At 39.3% G+C, this 18910-nt stretch overlaps 1 pseudogene; it reads left to right on the top strand.

The window, feature by feature from the left end:
* The first annotated feature begins 18062 nt into the window (after positions 1-18062).
* Positions 18063-18163, top strand: LOC129518961 (U6 spliceosomal RNA; annotated as a pseudogene).
* The last annotated feature ends 747 nt before the right edge of the window (positions 18164-18910 follow it).

The following is an 18910-nucleotide window of genomic DNA, read 5'->3' as shown; positions in this document are numbered from 1 at the left end:
CCGAGAGCACAAGGCGCCGAGGACACAGCCCAGGATCCGACCTCCCCCCGGGACAGGCAGAGGCCAGGAGGGCACAGGACAGCAAGGACGCTCCTGCCCCCAACTGAGCAGATCAGCGGCCCCGCCCCCGGAGCATCCAGGCTACTGCAGACTGAGAGCTCAGTAGTTACTTCGGGAGCTGAATCCAGAGCTCCAGAGCTGGCCGCCACCACTGTGGTTGTTCCTCCTGGGGCCTCACAGGATAAACAACCCCCACTGACCCTGCACCAGGCAGGGGACAGAGCAGCTCCCCCAAGAGATAACACATGAAAATCAACACAACAGGCCCATCCCCCAGAAGACCAGCTAGACGGACAAGTTCCAGGGGAAGTCAAGGGACTTAAAGTATACCGAATCAAAAGATACTCCCCTGTGTTTTTTTTTTCTTTTTGATTTCTGTTTGCTTCCCCCACCCTTTTTTTCCTTTCTTTTTCTTTCTCTTTTTCTTTTCTTTTTTTTAATTTTTTCTTCCTTTTTACTTTTTTCTTTCTCTTTTCTTTCCAACTTTATCTCCTCTTTTTTTCTCCTTTTCCTAATACAACTTGTTTTTGGCCACTCTGCACTGAGCAAAATAAATAGAAGGAAAACCTCACCTCAAAAGAAAGAATCAGAAACAGTCCTCTCTCCCACAGAGTTACAAAATGTGGATTACAATTCAATGTCAGAAAGCCAATTCAGAAGCATGATTATACAGCTACTGGTGGCTCTAGAAAAAAGCATAAAGGACTCAAGAGACTTCATGACTGCAGAATTTAGAACCAATCAGGCAGAAATTAAAAATCAATTGAATGAGATGCAATCCAAACTAGAAGTCCTAACGACGAGGGTTAATGAGGTGGAAGAATGAGTGAGTGACATAGAAGACAAGTTGATGGCAAAGAGGGAAACTGAGGAAAAAAGAGACAGACAATTAAAAGACCATGAGGATAGATTAAGGGAAATAAACGACAGCCTGAGGAAGAAAAACCTACGTTTAATTGGGTTTCCCGAGGGCGCCGAAAGGGACAGAGGGCAAGAATACGTATTTGAACAAATCCTAGGTGAAAAATTTCTTATCTGGGAAGGGAAACAGGCATTCAGATCCAGGAAATAGAGAGATCCCCCCCTAAAATCAATAAAAACCATTCAACACCTCGACATCTAATAGTTAAGTTTGCAAATTCCAAAGATAAAGAGAAGATCCTTAAAGCAGCAAGAGACAAGAAGTCCCTGACTTTTATGGGGAGGAGTATTAGGGTAACAGCAGACGTCTCCACAGAGACCTAGCAGGCCAGAAAGGGCTGGCAGGATATATTCAGAGTCCTAAATGAGAAGAACATGCAACCAAGAATACTTTATCCAGCAAGGCTCTCATTCAAAATGGAAGGAGAGATAAAGAGCTTCCAAGACAGGCAGGAACTGAAAGAATATGTGACCTCCAAACCAGCTCTGCAAGAAATTTTAAGGGGGACTCTTAAAATTCCCCTTTAAGAAGAAGTTCAGTGGAACAATCCACACAAACAAGGACTGAATAGATATCATGGTGACACTAAACTCATATCTCTCAATAGTAACTCTAAACGTGAACGGGCTTAATGACCCCATCAAAAGGTGCAGGGTTTCAGACTGGATAAAACAGCAGGACCCATCTATTTGCTGTCTACAAGAGACACATTTTAGACAGAAGGACACCTACAGCCTGAAAATAAAAGGTTGGAGAACCATTTACCATACAAATGGTCCTCAAAAGAAAGCAGGGGTAGCCATCCTTATATCAGATAAACTAAAATTTACCACGAAGACTGTAGTGAGAGATGAAGAGGGACACTATATCATACTTAAAGGATCTATCCAACAAGAGGACTTAAAAATCCTCAATATAAATGCCCCGAATGTGGGAGCTGCCAAATATATCAATCAATTAATAAAAAGTGAAGTGAAGTACTTAGGTAATAATACACTTATACTTGGTGATTTCAATCTAGCTCTTTCAATATTCGATAGGTCTTCTAAGCACAACATCTCCAAAGAAATGAGAGCTTTAAATGATACACTGGACCAGGTGGATTTCACAGATTCTACAGAACTTTACATCCAAACTCAACTGAATACACATTCTTCTCAAGTCTGCATGGAACTTTCTCCAGAATAGACCACATACTGGATGACAAATTGGGTCTGAACTGATACCAAAAGATTGGGATCGTCCCCTGCATATTCTCAGAACATAATGCCTTGAAATTAGAACTAAATCACAACAAGAAGTTGGGAAGGACCTCAAACACGTGGAGCTTATGGCTTCCCAGGGGAATTCTATCAAACGTTTAAAGAAGAAATCATACCTATTCTACTAAAGCTGTTTGGAAAGATAGAAAGAGATGGAGTACTTCCAAATTCATTCTATGAGGCCAGCTTCACCTTAATTCCAAAACCAGACAAAGACCCCATGAAAAAGGAGAATTACAGACCAATATCCCTGATGAACATGGATGCAAAAATTCTCAACAAGATACTCGCCAATAGGATCCAACAACACATTAAGAAAATTATTCACCATGACCAAGTAGGATTGATCCCCGGGACACAAGGCTGGTTCAACACTGTAAAACAATCAATGTAATTCGTCATATCAGCAAGAGAAAAACCAAGAACCATATGATCCTCTCATTAGATGCAGAGAAAGCATTTGACAAAATACAGCATCCATTCCTGATCAAAACTCTTCAGAGTGTAGGGATAGAGGGAACTTTCCTTGACATCTTAAAAGCCATCTACGAAAAGCCCACAGCAAATATCATTCTCAATGGGGAAGCACTGGGAGCCTTTCCCCTAAGATCAGGAACAAGACAGGGATGTCCACTCTCACCACTGCTATTCAACATAGTACTGGAAGTCCTAGCCTCAGCAATCAGACAACAAAAAGACATTAAAGGCATTCAAATTGGCAAAGAAGAAGTCAAACTCTCCCTCTTCTCCAATGAAGAAGTCAAACTCTCCCTCTTCGCCAATACTCTACATAGAAAACCCAAAAGCCTCCACCCCAAGATTGCTAGAACTCATACAGCAATTTGGTAGCGTGGCAACATACAAAATCAATGCCCAGAAATCAATGGCATTTCTATTCCCTAACAATGAGACTGAAGAAAGAGAAAAGAAGGAGTCAATCCCATTTACAATTGCACCCCAAAGCCTAAGATACCTAGGAATAAACCGAACCAAAGAGGTAAAGGATCTATACCCTAAAAACTATAGAACACTTCTGAAGGAAATTGAGGAAGACACAAAGAGATGGAAAAATATTCCATGCTCACGGATTGGCAGAATAAATATTGTGAAAATGTCAATGTTACCCAGGGCAATTTACACGTTCAATGCAATCCCTATCAAAATACCATGGACTTTCTTCAGAGAGTTAGAACAAATTATTTTAAGATTTGTGTGGAATCAGAAAAGACCGCGAATAGCCAGGGGAATTTTAAAAAAGAAAACCATAGCTGGGGGCATCACAATGCCAGATTTCAGGTTGTACTACAAAGCTGTGGTCAACAAGACAGTGTGGTACTGGCACAAAAACAGACACATAGATCAATGGAACAGAATAGAGAACCCAGAAGTGGACCCTCAACTTTATCGTCAACTAATATTCGATAAAGGAGGAAAGACGATCCACTGGAAGAAAGACAGTCTCTTCAATAAATGGTGCTGGGAAAATTGGACATCCACATGCAGAAGAATGAAACTAGACCACTCTCTTGCACCATACACAAAGATAAACTCAAAATGGATGAAAGATCTAAATGTGAGACAAGATTCCATCAAAATCCTAGAGAAGAACACAGGCAACACCCTTTTTGAATTTGGCCACAGTAACTTCTTGCAAGATACATCCACGATAGCAAAAGAAACAAAAGCAAAAATGAACTATTGGGACTTCATCAAGATAAGAAGCTTTTGCACAGCAAAGGATACAGTCAACAAAACTCAAAGACAACCTACAGAATGGGAGAAGATATTTGCAAATAACATATCAGATAAAGGGCTAGTTTCCAAAATCTATAAAGAACTTATTAAACTCAACACCAAAGAAACAAACAATCCAATCATGAAATGGTCAAAAGACATGAAGAGAAATCTCACAGAGGAAGACATAGACATGGCCAACATGCACATGAGAAAATGCTCTGCATCACTTGCCATCAGGGAAATACAAATCAAAACCACAATGAGATACCACCTCACACCAGTGAGAATGGGGAAAATTAACAAGGCAGGAAACCACAAATGTTGGAGAGGATGCGGAGAAAAGGGAACCCTCTTACACTGTTGGTGGGAATGTGAACTGGTGCAGCCACTCTGGAAAACTGTGTGGAGGTTCCTCAAAGAATTAAAAATAGACCTGCCATACGACCCAGCAATTGCACTGTTAGGGATTTACCCCAAAGATTCAGATGCGATGAAACGCCGGGACACCTGCACCCCGATGTTTCTAGCAGCCATGTCCACAATAGCCAAACTGTGGAAGGAGCCTCGGTGCCCATCGAAAGATGAATGGATAAAGAAGATGTGGTTTATGTATACAATGGAATATTACTCAGCCATTAGAAACGACAAATACCCACCATTTGCTTCAACGTGGATGGAACTGGAGGGTATTATGCTGAGTGAAGTAAGTCAATCGGAGAAGGACAAACAGTGTATGTTCTCACTCATTTGGGGAATATGAATAATAGTGAAGGGGAATATAAGGGAAGGGAGAAGAAATGTGTGGGAGATATCAGAAAGGGACACAGAACATAAAGACTTCTAACTCTGGGAAATGAACTATGGGTGGTGGAGGGGGAGGAGGGCGGGGGGTGGTGGTGAATGGGTGACGGGCACGGAGGGGGACACTTGACGGGATGAGCACTGGGTGTTATTCTGTATGTTGGTAAACTGAACACCAATAAAAATTAATTTATAAAAAAAAAAAAAAGAAAATTAATTTATTAAAAAAAAACACGTGGAGCTTAAGGACCATCCTGCTAAAAGATGAAAGTGTCAACCAGGAAATTAAGGAAGAATTAGAAAGATTCATGGAAACTAATGAGAATGAAGATACAACCATTCAAAATCTTTGGGATGCAGCAAAAGCAGTCCGAAGGGGGCAATACATCGCAATACAAGCATCCATTCAAAAACTGGAAAGAACTCAAATACAAAAGCTAACCTTACACATAAAGGAGCTAGAGAAAAAACAGCAAATATATCCTACACCCAGGAGAAGAAGAGACTTAATAAAGATTCGGGCAGAACTCAACGAAATCAAGACCAGAAGAACTGGAACAGATCAACAGAACCAGGAGTTGGTTCTTTGAAAGAATTAATACGATAGATAAACCATTAGCCAACCTTATTAAAAAGAAGAGAGAGAAGACTCAAATTAATAAAATCATGAATGAGAAAGAAGAGATCACTACCAACACCAAGGAAATGCAAACGATTTTAAAAACATATTCTGAACAGCTCTACGCCAATAAATTAGGCAATCTAGAAGAAATGGACGCATTCCTGGAAAGCCACAAACTACCAAAACTGGAGCAGGAAGAAATAGAAAACCTGAACAGGCCAATAACCAGGGAGGAAATTGAAGAAGTCATCAAAAACCTCCCAAGACACAAGAGTCCAGGGCCAGATGGCTTCCCAGGGGAATTCTATCAAACATTTAAAGAGGAAACCATACCTATTCTCCTAGGGCTGTTTGGAAAGATAGAAAGAGATGGAGTACTTCCAAATTTGTTCTATGAGGCCAGCATCACCTTAATTTAAGGAGTCAATCCCATTTACAATTGCACCCAAAAGCATAAGATACCTAGGAATAAACCTAACCAAAGATGTGAAGGATCTATACCCTAAAAACTATAGAACACTTCTGAAAGGAATTGAGGAAGACACAAAGAGATGGAAAAATATTCCATGCTCATGGATTGGCAGAATTAATATTGTGAAAATGTCAATGTTACCCAGGGCAATTTACACGTTTAATGCAATCCCTATCAAAATACCATGGACTTTCTTCAGAGAGTTAGAACAAATTATTTTAAGATTTGTGTGGAATCAGAAAAGACCCGAATAGCCAGGGGAATTTTAAAAAAGAAAACCATATCTGGGGTCATCACAATGTCAGATTTCAGGTTGTACTACAAAGCTATGGTCAACAAGACAGTGTGGTACTGGCACAAAAACAGACACATAGATCAATGGAACAAAATAGAGAACCCAGAAGTGGACCCTCAACTTTATGGTCAACTAATATTCGATAAAGGAGGAAAGACAATCCACTGGAAGAAAGACAGTCTCTTCAATAAATGGTGCTGGGAAAATTGGACATCCACATGCTGAAGAATGAAACTAGACCACTCTCTTTCACCATACACAAAGATAAACTCAAAATGGATGAAAGATCTATTTTTTTTAATTTTTATTTATTTATGACAGTCACACACACACACACACAGAGAGAGAGAGAGAGAGAGGCAGAGACACAGGCAGAGGGAGAGGCAGGCTCCATGCACCGGGAGCCCGACGTGGGATTCAATCCTCGGTCTCCAGGTTCGCGCCCTGGGCCAAAGGCAGGCGCTAAACCGCTGTGCCACCCAGGGATCCCTGGATGAAAGATCTAAATGTGAGACAGGATTCCATCAAAATCCTAGAGAAGAACACAGGCAACACCCTTTTTGAACTCGGCCACAGTAACTTCTTGCAAGATACATCCACGAAGGCAAAAGAAACCAAAGCAAAAATGAACTATTGGGACTTCATCAAGATAAGAAGCTTTTGCACAGCAATAGATACTGTCAACAAAACTCAAAGACAACCTACAGAATGGGAGAAGATATTTGCAAATGACATATCAGCTAAAGGGCTAGTTCCCAAGATCTATAAAGAACTTATTAAACTGAACACCAAAGAAACAAAGAATCTAATCATGAAATGGGCAAAAGACATGAAGAGAAATCTCACAGAGGAAGACATAGACATGGCCAACATGGACATGAGAAAATGCTCTGCATCACTTGCCATCAGGGAAATACAAATCAAAACCACAATGAGATACCACCTCACACCTGTGAGAATGGGCAAAATTAACAAGGCAGGAAACCACAAATGTTGGAGAGGATGAGGAGAAAATGGAACACTCTTACACTGTTGGTGGGAATGTGAACTGATGCAGCCACTCTGGAAAACTGTGTGGAGGTTCCTCAAAAATTAAAAATAGACCTGCCCTACGACCCAGCAATTGCACTGTTGGGGATTTACCCCGAAGATTCAGATGCAATGAAACGCCGGGACACCTGCACCCCAATGTTTCTAGCAGCCATGTCCACAATAGCCAAACTGTGGAAGGAGCCTCGGTGTCCATCAAAAGTTGAATGGATAAAGAATATGTGGTTTATGTATACAATGGAATATTACTCAGCCATTAGAAACAACAAATACCCACCATTTGCTTCAACGTGGATGGAACTGGAGGGTATTATGCTGAGTGAAGTAAGTCAATCGGAGAAAGACAAACAGTGTATGTTCTCATTCATTTGGGGAATATGAATAATAGTGAAAGGGAATATAAGGGAAGGGAGAAGAAATGTGTGGGAAATATCAGAAAGGGAGACAGAACATAAAGACTCCTAACTCTGGGAAACGAACTAGGGGTGGTAGAAGGGGAGGAGGGCGGGGGGTGGGAGTGAATGGGTGAGGGGCACTGGGGGTTATTCTGTATGTTGGTAAATTGAACACCAATAAAAAATAAATTTAAAAAAAGATTAAAAATAGTAGATACCCGCCTACAATCCCTAGGACTGCAAGAGGACAGGAAAGAAGTAAACACCCCCATACATAAAGTCCTTATTTCCAATCCTCAGAATGTCCTCCCATGTTTCCTTGGCCTTAAGTCAGGCAACTATAAGATACCCTTAACTCTAGGAAACAAAAGTGAAGGTTGCTGGAGCGATGTGGGTGGGGGGATGGGGTAATTAAGAAGGGCACTTGATGTAATGAGCACTGAGTGTTGAGTGCAACTCATGAATCATTAAATTCTACTACTGAAACTAATAATATACTATATGTTAGCTAAATTGAATTTAAATAAAAAATTTTAAAAAAAGAATGTCTACTCATTCTTCAATACCCAATCCAAATGTTACTTCTGTGAAAACTTCTCATCCCCACTTTTTCTAGGAAACTTTCGTTGCTTACTCCCCGACTTTCCCTTAACACTTTATACATAACTCTGTTTCAGCACTTATCATATTGTCTGATTATTTTATGTTTACTTGTCTGTCTGCCTTCTAGACTCTGAACCTTTTGAGGACAGAGACATGTCTTATTTTATCTCAGGATTCTCAGCACCTAGCTGCTTGGCACATTGTACATGCTTGATAAAAAGCTTCCGGAGTATAAATAAGGTCACTTATTAATGGTGCCAATATATATCTACCTGATTATAGTGGAAACCAGAATCTTTTCCTTTTTTCATTTAGAAGGGTTTATAACTCATGCCTTTAAGGGTTTAAAGGGGAGAGAAATTCATCCAGTATTTGCTCCCAATAAGGAGAGAGAGACAAAGACAGGGATGGGGGAGAGGTGCCCCTGTTTTTTAAAACTTCTGTGTCATCAATCACCAGTCAGGATAGAACATCAATTTATTCTTTTTTAAAGATTTAATTAATTATTTATTTGAGCGTGTGTCGTGTGTGTGTGTGTGTGTGTGTGGTGAGAGAGAGAGAGAGAGAGAGAGAGATCACAAGCAGAGGGAGGAACAAAGGGAGAGGGGAAAAGCATACTCCCCACTGAGCAGGGAGCCTGATGCGGGGCTCCATCATGGGACCTTGGGATCATGACATGAGCCAAAGGCAGACGTTTAACTGACTGAGCCACCTAGGCGCCTCTGAACTGATTCATCCTGTTTTATTGGGATCCCTGGGTGGCGCAGCGGTTTGGCGCCTGCCTTTGGCCCAGGGCGCGATCCTGGAGACCCGGGATCGAATCCCACATCGGGCTTCCGGTGCATGGAGCCTGCTTCTCCCTCTGCCTGTGTCTCTGCCTCTCTCTCTCTCTCTCTCTCTCTCTCTCTATCATAAATAAAAAAAAACTTTAATCCTATTTTATTACAGGACCTTTCTTATTCCCTTTTATTAGTGCCATCTTCTTCTTCCAGCATCTCCTCTTCTCTGCTGCCCAATGCCCTCCCCCTTCACAGCCCTGTCAGGAGCGCAGGATCCACTTTCCTCCCCCACAACCACCAATTAAACAAAATTGGCTACAGGCCTATAAACCAGTGGTTCTCAACCCTGGTTGAATGATGGAATCATGTGGGGAGTTCTTGGGTTTTTTTTCAATCAATTGTCTAGGGTGGAGCCTAAGCATCAGTATTTTTTCTTACAGCTTCTTAGATGATGGTTCTAGATCTATTCCCAGGGATCAGTCTTCCCCACCTGACCTTTTTATCTATCAGAATTTTTGGGCACCTGGGTGGCTCAGTGATTGAGTGTCTGCCTTTGGCTCAGGTTGTGATCCCAGGGTCCTGGGATCAAGTCCCACATCCGACTCCCTGAGTGGAGCCTGCTTCTCCCTCTGCCTATGCCTCTGCCTCTCTCTGTGTGTCTCTCATGAATAAATAAATAAAATCTTAAAATTTGTTCTCATCATTAATTACTTGGAAAAAATCTAATAAATTCATCTGCCATAAGGCATTGATAACTGATAAAAGCTTAATGTGCTAGCCATCAGAGAGATTTTTCATTTTGATAATGAAAAAAAGAAAAAAAACTCTGATGATAGAAATTCAGGCATGGGAAAGATATTTTGGTTGGAAAAGTTTCCCAGCCTCTAATTCACATAAGTAAGTGTTTTCCATGTTTTACACACTCACACACACACACACAATATCCATTACAAACTTTAACTTCAACAATAATAATTTCATTATAGTGAGAAAAACAATAATATATTTGCAATGATTCACTAAGACAGATATATCTAGCTAAATAATGCTGGAGCTATAGGTCAGGTTTGATATCCTTTTGGTTTCTTTTCCTGCCTCTATTTTTACTAAAAGAAAAAATCTATTCACAAATTAAATTTGTTGGGAATGGCAGCAAGTATTTGGTGGTTCTGACAGATAGTTTTGGATATTCAGAATGGATAAAACATTAACCTAGAAATGATGGTATTATTTCTCACTAAAGACTACATTAAACACTCCATCAGACATGAAGATGATAAGCCTTTCACACTTGCAAGCTGAAGGTATGAATATTACAACTTGGAAGATAATAGCAAATGAATCAAATCCTTTCTTTGGTTGCATTCAGTTCTGAAAGGTATTTTTTTATGTTTCATTACAATATGTGGATGTGGTTTTAAAATATGCCATACATTCTCTGATGAGTGAAGAAAATCACTACGTCAAACTCCGTGATTGAACCATTTGTATCACATTTAAGTCATATAAAGAAATCCTGATATCATAAAATGGTAATATTTAAGCCACGAAGTGTTATGTTCAGGTTGTTCAAAATATGAAATACATTGCTGAGACATATCACTTGAAGAGCTCAATTGAAATAATTCAAATGGTGTTTGGTGTTATCACAGTCATGAAGAAATGCTTTATATTTCATCCCTCAAAAAATTTGGGAAAATATATTTCCTGTTGATAGACCTCATAAACCAGTATGGAAAAACAGACTTGTTCTTACTGCCTGTTTCTTCATTTAACATCATGAAAAGATGAACACTCAATGGGAGATACGTTATCATACTCCCAATCTTGACTCTTCAAAACACTGAATCAAAATCAAGAGGCATATTTTTGACCACTAATATTTCTTTTAGCACATCTATGAATTAACATTCAGGTACAATTTCTTTCATTTATGTGGCTGCAGCATCCTTCTTTGTTGCATGCATAGCTGCTGCTTTGTTAACACTGATTTTAGCCTTATTTTTTCCAGTTTTATCACACATCAGAAACTGATCTTTAAGTAAACGAATATTACCATCTCTTTAAGGCTGGTTTCTCAGTGATAAATGGAACAAAAGTTCATTAGCACTTTTTTTTAATATATTTATCAGTAATGCCAATGAAAATATCCCACATGTTCACATCTTAGAAATTGTTCTTGCACTGTGCAATCCAATGATACCATGCAACGTATTATAGAGATAAAGGAATAGTGCCAAACATTCATTCCAAAATTTTGTTAATATAATAGTTGCCACAAACTTTGTGGCTAGCATTATAAGTTTCTTAGAAATAGTGTCAGAAGTAGTGCATATATTAGACTATATGCAATTTTGTTACTGTTACTGTGGTTTGAGTTTCTTACCTCTTATTAGTAATAAGACTAATCAATTTACTATTAGAAAGCATTACTTTCTGCTTTTTCTGAAGACATCTGATTGGTTGCCAGAGGGGTCCCTGTGCTTTCTATTAAAATGACATGAGGGACACCTGGGTGGCTCAGTGGTTGAGCATCTGCCTTCAGCTCAGGGCATGATCCTAGAGTCCTGGGAGCGAGTCCCATATGGGGCTCCCTGCATGGAGCCCTCTGCCTGTGTCTCTGCCTCTCTCTGTGTGTCTCTCATGAATAAATGAATAAAATCTTTAAAACAATAAAATAAAAATAAAATGACATGAAAGCTATGGTAGCATCATTGAATAAAGTTTTATAACAGGCTATGATCTCCACATAATAAAAGTCAGTGTTCAAATATTCATTATTTTAATGACTTTTTACTAATTTCTGCTGCTACATTAGCAGAAAATATTTTTGATCGTAAAAAAGCGACACATTAATCCTATTAATCATGACAAAGTAGCATTGTAAATTAAAAGCCTTTTTACCTGCTACATTAAATCATCATATTTTCAGATTTACTTGTCCCAATGCATATATCTTCACATTCTATATTTATTCCAAAGTTAAGTTCACAATTTATGCTTTTTTTTTACAATTTATGCTTTTAATGTTACCTCAAGTTGCTATTATTTTTCATCATTATTTTGTACTTGAATAAACCACTGTTGAGTCATTAATACATTTTTGGGAATTAGAGTTAGAATGCAAAAAACAATAACCATAAAACATGCAAAATTATGAATAAAAATAATGACAAGAGTAAATGACATGACACAACATCTTGTTAGCTAAGCGTTAGCTAAGATGAACCAAGTACCGTATTCCTTGTAGTAAGTATATGCACAGCCTTACCTATTAACATCACATCAAGATTTCTAGAAAAAAAAATCATGATTAGTAAGGTGTAACTCTGCCATTATGATCTACAAGCTCTGACATAGAATGTAAAATATTCCATTACCAGAAAGAAAAGCATTACACACATGAGAAAACCGAATCTTAGAGAGGCAAAGTGACTTGCCCAAAGTTTCACAAGTGTAAATTACACCCAAGTTGCCCAAGCTGGGCAATTAGCTGCCTCTTACTCAGGCATCAAGATAAGCATTATCTCCTTTGGCATTGATGAAGAGTGACTGAAGGAAATGAGAGTATTTAGCTTAGGAAAGAGAAGACTCTAGGGAGCCAGAATGGCAGAGATAGCTATGTTCAAATATGTGAAGGACATTCCAGAGAATAAGGAGCAGTTTTGTCTGGTTGGTTGTCCTGAGGGCAGAACGTGGGTGTGCAAGAGGAAGTTTCAGGGGAGCAGGTTTGGCTCACCAGCAGGAAGAACATGTTGCCAAGTGGAATCCTGTGCCTGCTGAGGCAGGGATCTTCCAGGTCTGTTCCAGTTCACTGGGAAGCTGGATGGAGAGCACTTGGCAGGAAGGCTGAGGAGGGGAGTCTCGCACCAGGCAGAGAAGGTGGGAGCAGGTGATCTGAAAGCTTTTCTAGCCTGAGTCTGGTGAGTGCCTGGATGGAGAAAGATTGGTGAAGTAGGACAGATGGACTCCAGGCCCCTCTGCACCTGACACTCTGGTGCCTTAGGCTGGTCAGCTTCATCCCCACCTGTTTCCTGGGTGGCAAAGGGGAAGCCGTGAAGTTCAGGATGGGAGACTGGAACCTCTGCTTCCCCAAAACACATGGGCTGTTTCTCCTGCAGCAGTCAAGATCCCAAGTTCACATTGGGATCTCTGCCCGGCTCCTTGAATCTAAAGTTTAATCTTGAAAGCAGAAGAACACAAGGGACTCAGCACTCTCTGAACTTGGCAGCCAGCCCTGGAGAAACGTGAACAGCTGAGAGGATTCACCTTACTCCTTGGCCATTCTCAAACTACAGAACACCTTCCTCTTGAAAAATATAGTTGAAGACACTCTAGCTTAACTCTACCACAGTAGCAAGTTGTAATCTCCTTATCCCATAAGCCCATCTTGGCTTTAAGAATAAATACAGTAGGGATAGAACAGCCTGACTCAGGACAAAGCCAAGAAGACAGGTATAGCCTGGTTTGCAATTTGGTCAAGACTCCAGTATTGTTGGTGTCATCAGCACACATCTCAAGGTTGGTGGTAGAAGATTGTAGAGACTTATTTAAATCACCTTTTTGCAATGCTGTACTATTGGCTGTAGGCCTACTTACAGCTGACAGGAGGATCTCAAGGAATTTAGGAATTCTCTATGGCAGTGTTAAGGGTAAATAGCCAAAGACTTGGCTTAGAGTGCTTTCCAAAGCCCAGGACTGATATATTGCTGGTATGCACTGTGATTAAAATTCTGTAGTTAAAATATTGACATACCTCTGTACTGGTTTGTAAATAGCCACTTCCCCCAAGCCTCTCAAGTACAGCTTTGGTCCTGGCCACTCCAGCCTCCCTTTCAAGGCTACCACACTTCCTTATAATCCAGCAACTATGGGGAAATGTCTGAAATTCAGGGAATATCCCAGATCCAGCTCCTGCTGTGACTAAAGATGGTTAAATATTTTTTAATATTACCCCTAATTAAATCTCAAGTCTTTTGTTTGGGAGAGGGGAAATGAGACCTGCAGTCAAGCACTTCAAGGGTGAGAAGCCAAATTTGGAATAATTTTAGTGTTCCATATGTAAAGAAGAAAGAGCAATTTAGGTCAGGAAGAGGAGTCAGTGAAAGGCTGGGTTCTAATTCTCAACATCATAATCTGAGTTAGACTCTTAAACTTTTTGTAACAAAGTAGATTTAGTGTTATAAACAGTAATAATATATTCCAAGAGCTCCCGATGAAGGACAGGAAAGATTTTCTTTAAATACATAAGTTGAGATTTGTTAATTACTGTTATTGTTCCTCTGACAGTTCTTAGTACAGTAGATTACATTATTTTTGTCATAAGGCAGTGATTCTCCTTGAAATATCTGTCACATTTGATAATGTCAGTTAACATTTACTGAACACTTACTTAACCTAACACTATTCTAAGCACTTTACATGTAGTCTTATTTATCTTATTTATTTTAATTTCTTTTTTAAGCTTTTATTTTAATTCCAATTAGTTAACATACAGTGTTATATTGGTTTCCAGTGTACAATATAGTGATTCAACAATTCCATACAACACCCGGTGCTCACCACAAGTGCACTCCTTAGTCCCCATCAAATATATTCCCCCCACCCATCTCCCCTCAGGTAACCATCTGTTTGCTCTCTATAATTAAGAGTCTGTTTCTTGATCTCTCTCTCTTTCCTTTGCTCATTTTGTTTTTCTTGAATTCCACATATGAGTGAAATCATATGGTGTGTGTATTTCTCTGACTGATTTATTTCACTTAGCATAGTACTCTCTAGCTCCATCCATGTTGATGCAAATGGCAAGATTTCATTCTTTTTTATGGCTGAATAATATTCCATTGTATATATACCACTTCTTCTTTATCTGTTCATCAAACAATGGATGCTTGAGCTGCTTGCATATTTTGGCTGTTGTAAATAATGCTGCAATAAACATAGGGGTGCACATGATCCTTTGAATTAGTGTTTCTTTATTCTTTGGGTAAATACCCAACAGTGTGATTACTGGATTCTAGGGAGTTCTATTTTTAACTTTTTGAGGAAACTCCATACTCTTTTCCACAGTGATTGCGCCAAGTTTGCATTCCCGCTCACAGTGCAAAAGGATTCCTTTTTCTCCACATCCTTGCCAACATCTTTTGTTTCTTGTGTTGTTGATTTTAGCCATTGTGACAGGTGTGAGGTGATATCTTATTGTACTTTTGACTTGCATTTCCCTGATGATAAGTGATGATGAGCATCTTTTCATGTTTATGTTGGCCATTTGTATGTCTCCTTTGGAGAAATGTCTGTTCATGTCTTCTGCCCATTTTTAAGTGGATTATTTGTTTTTTTGGGTATTGAGTTTTATAAGTTTTTTAAAAAAATTTATTTATTTATTCATGAGAGACACAGAGAGAGAGGCAGAGACATAGGCAGAGGGAGAAGCAAGCTCCACTCAGGGAGCCTGATGCAGGACCTGATCCCAGGACTCTGGGATCACACCCCAAGCCAAAGGCGGATGCTCAAGTGCTGAGCTACCCAGGCATCCCAGTTCTTTGTATATTTTGGGTACTAACCCTTTATTGGATATGTCATTTGCAAAATGAGATCTTTTCCCCTAAGGTCAGGGACAAGACAATTGTGTCCAGCCACCATTTTTGTCAACATAGTACTGAAAGTATTTATTTAAAAAAAATTTTAAATAATTTTTATTCAAGTATAGTTAAAATACAGTGTTATATTAATTTCAGGTATACAATACAATTCTACAATTTTACACACTTTTCAGTGCTTATCAAGATAAGTGCAATCTTAACCCCCTTTATATATTTCACCTATTCCCTCCCCTCCCCCCACTGACCTACTCTTTGGCAACCACCTTTTTGTTCAGTATTTAATAGTCTGGTTTTTGGTTTGTCTTTTCTCCCCCACTGTTTGTTTGTTTCTTAAATTCCATATATGTTTGAAATCATATGGTATTTGTATTTCTCTGACTGACTTATTCCTCTTTGCCCTATATCCTCTAGGTCCATCCATGTTGTTGCAAATGGCAAGATTTCATTCTTCTTTATGGATGAATAATATTTCATTACATACATATTTCACATCTTTATTCATTCATCTGTGTTATTGTAAATAATGCTACAATAAACATAAGGATGCATATATCTTTTCAAATTAATGGTTTTCTTTTCTTTGGATAAATATTCAGTAGTGGAATTACTGGATTATGTGCTATTTTTTTAATGTTTTTGAGGAATCTCCATACTGTTTTTCACAGTGTCTGCATCAGCCTGCATTCCCACCAACAGTGCATGAGTGTTCTTTTTTCTCCACATCCTTACCAATGCACATGATTTCTTGTGTTTCTGATTTCAGTCACTCTGCAGGTGTAGTTTTACTTGCATTTCTCTGGTGATGAGTGATGTTGAACGTCTTTTCATGTGTGTTAACCATCTGTATGTCCTCTTTGGAAAAATGCCTATTCAGGTTCTCTGCCCATTTTTTAATTGGACTATTTGTTTGCTTTGTTCTTATTTTTGTTTTTGTTTTGTTGTTGAGTTGCATAAGATCTTTATATATTTGGGATATTAACCCCTTGTCAGACCTATCATTTGTAAATATCTTCTTCCAGACACTAGGTTGCCTATTTGTTTTGTTGATGGTTTCCTTTGCTGTGCAAAAGCTTTTATTTTGATGTAAACCCAATAGTTTAATTTTGATTTAATTTCCCTTGCCTCAAGAGACATATCTAGAAAAATGTTTCTACAGCTGTTGTCAAAGAAATTACTGTCTATGTTTTCTTCTTCCGTCTTATGGTTTCAGGTCTCACATTTAGGTGTAGAGTCTAATTTAATATAACTACTCAGGCAGACATCACTATCATCACTATTTAATGTTGAAGAAACGGAAACCTAGAGGTTATTTAACTTGCCCAAGCCACTTGGCTGGTAAGTGGCTGAGCACGGTTTTGAACTGAGGCAGACTGACTTCAGAGACCACATGTATACTCACTATGCTATGTTGATATGGTTAACCAAGCCATAATACTTATTAAAAACCTGCTATATGCCAGGAAACTTTCATATAAATTACCTCATTTAGTCCTCCAACATTTACCTTAAGGCAGGCATCATCACCCTCATTTTTTATCAAGTGAATTGAAGCTCAGAGATGAAGCTACTCACCCAAGGTCACCCAGTCAACGACTATCAGAATTAAAGTTGCAATCCAAGACTTACACCAAAGGCTATTCTCCCTTGCTTCGTGTTCTTTTCCATCTCCCACATAATTTTCTTTCTTTTAGTACCTTTATTCTTTCCAATTTTATGCTCTCATGTTCTCTCTCTTCAACTTTCCAGATTGATAATTCTCATCTTGGGACCCCTGGTAACATTCAGTCTTTAACATTGACTCTCTAACCAGTCTATAACCTTCTCCTTATTAAAATATCCCCCAGATGGGGATCCCTGGGTGGCGCAGCAGTTTGGCGCCTGCCTTTGGCCCAGGGCGCGATCCTGGAGTCCCGGGATCGAATCCCACGTCGGGCTCCGGTGCATGGAGCCTGCTTCTCCCTCTGCCTATGTCTCTGCCTCTCTCTCTCTCTCTCTCTCTCTCTCTCTCTCTCTCTCTCTCTCTGTGTGTGTGTGACTATCATAAATAAATAGAAAAAAAAAATAAAAAAAATATCCCCCAGATTTGTGTCCATTGATCTTTGCCTACACCAGTCTTAGCCACAATGGTTGCAAAATGATGATTTTTACAACTCTAGTACTGCCATCTTCCAAATATTGCACACCTGAAATCACAAAGCTTGCCCTTTACCTGCTTTCTGAGCCAGCCAAGCAAACTTACTTAATAATCCCTGTATTGGTTACAGTGCTTTAGGATGTGACTATAGATATCCTACTAATTGTCACTTAGACAATAAAGAGATTTCATGATCTCACATAACAAGAAGTATGGAAGCAAGTCAGTTCCAAAGCTGCTTAATTCAGCAGTTCAATGATATCATCAAAGATCACCCAGCTCTCTCCATCTTTATGCTCTACCATCCTAGGTGTCTAGCAACGTCTCCTTTTTCTTCAACAGCACATATTCCTTAAAATTGAAATGAAATAGAGAAGATTACCATGGCCTCTGTATAAAAATAATTGAATTCATGAAGTATGCCATTCTTTTTCTCAAATAACTCCTTTTTAATTGTGCTGTCCCTGATAACCCTATTAAACTCACCTCTAGCATTCCCTTTCTTCTTTCCCTGCTTTATTTTTTCCTATCACTTGTCACCATAAGGTATATCATATATTTTATTTATTTGCTTCCTCTCTCCCATGTTAGAATGTAAACTCCATGAAGGCAGAGACTTTAATCCATTTTGTTTACTCTTGTATCCCCAGTACCTAGAACATTGCCTGGCACATAGAATGCACTCTATAAATATCTATTGAATTGATGAATGGCCAGCCACAAGATGACTGCTACATCACTAAAGATCACATGCTCAAACAATGACATCCTAGGAAGCAAAAAAAGAAGCATGAGACAAAGAGGCTGTTTTCTTCCAAGGCCTGCAGCTTTTACCAGAAACTATGATCTTTTCAGAAATACCACAATAGATTTTCCCTAAGGTCTCATTAACCAGAGCGGGTCACATGCTCACCAATAGGTCTCACTAGGTAAATGGGAATGGGATTGCCATGATTAGCCTAAACCAATAATGATTCATCTCCCAGGGCTGGGCAGAGAACAACTCTGAGTTCTTTCTTTAGCATAAAGAGTGAGAATGTGGGGCTGTCATGTGAACCACCTACAATGTTTGCCATGGTAGCTAAACATAACCTTGAGAACATCTTCTAACCCATGTTCTCGTCTCATTTCCTCAAGGCTAGAACAGCACTTGCCCATCTGGGCAGTTTCCATAGTGCT

Source organism: Nyctereutes procyonoides, unplaced genomic scaffold, assembly GCF_905146905.1.
Source record: "Nyctereutes procyonoides isolate TBG_1078 unplaced genomic scaffold, NYPRO_anot_genome, whole genome shotgun sequence".
NCBI lineage: Eukaryota > Metazoa > Chordata > Mammalia > Carnivora > Canidae > Nyctereutes > Nyctereutes procyonoides.
The sequence above is the reverse complement of the archived record's forward strand: the minus strand, read 5'-3'. Positions and strand labels throughout refer to the sequence as shown.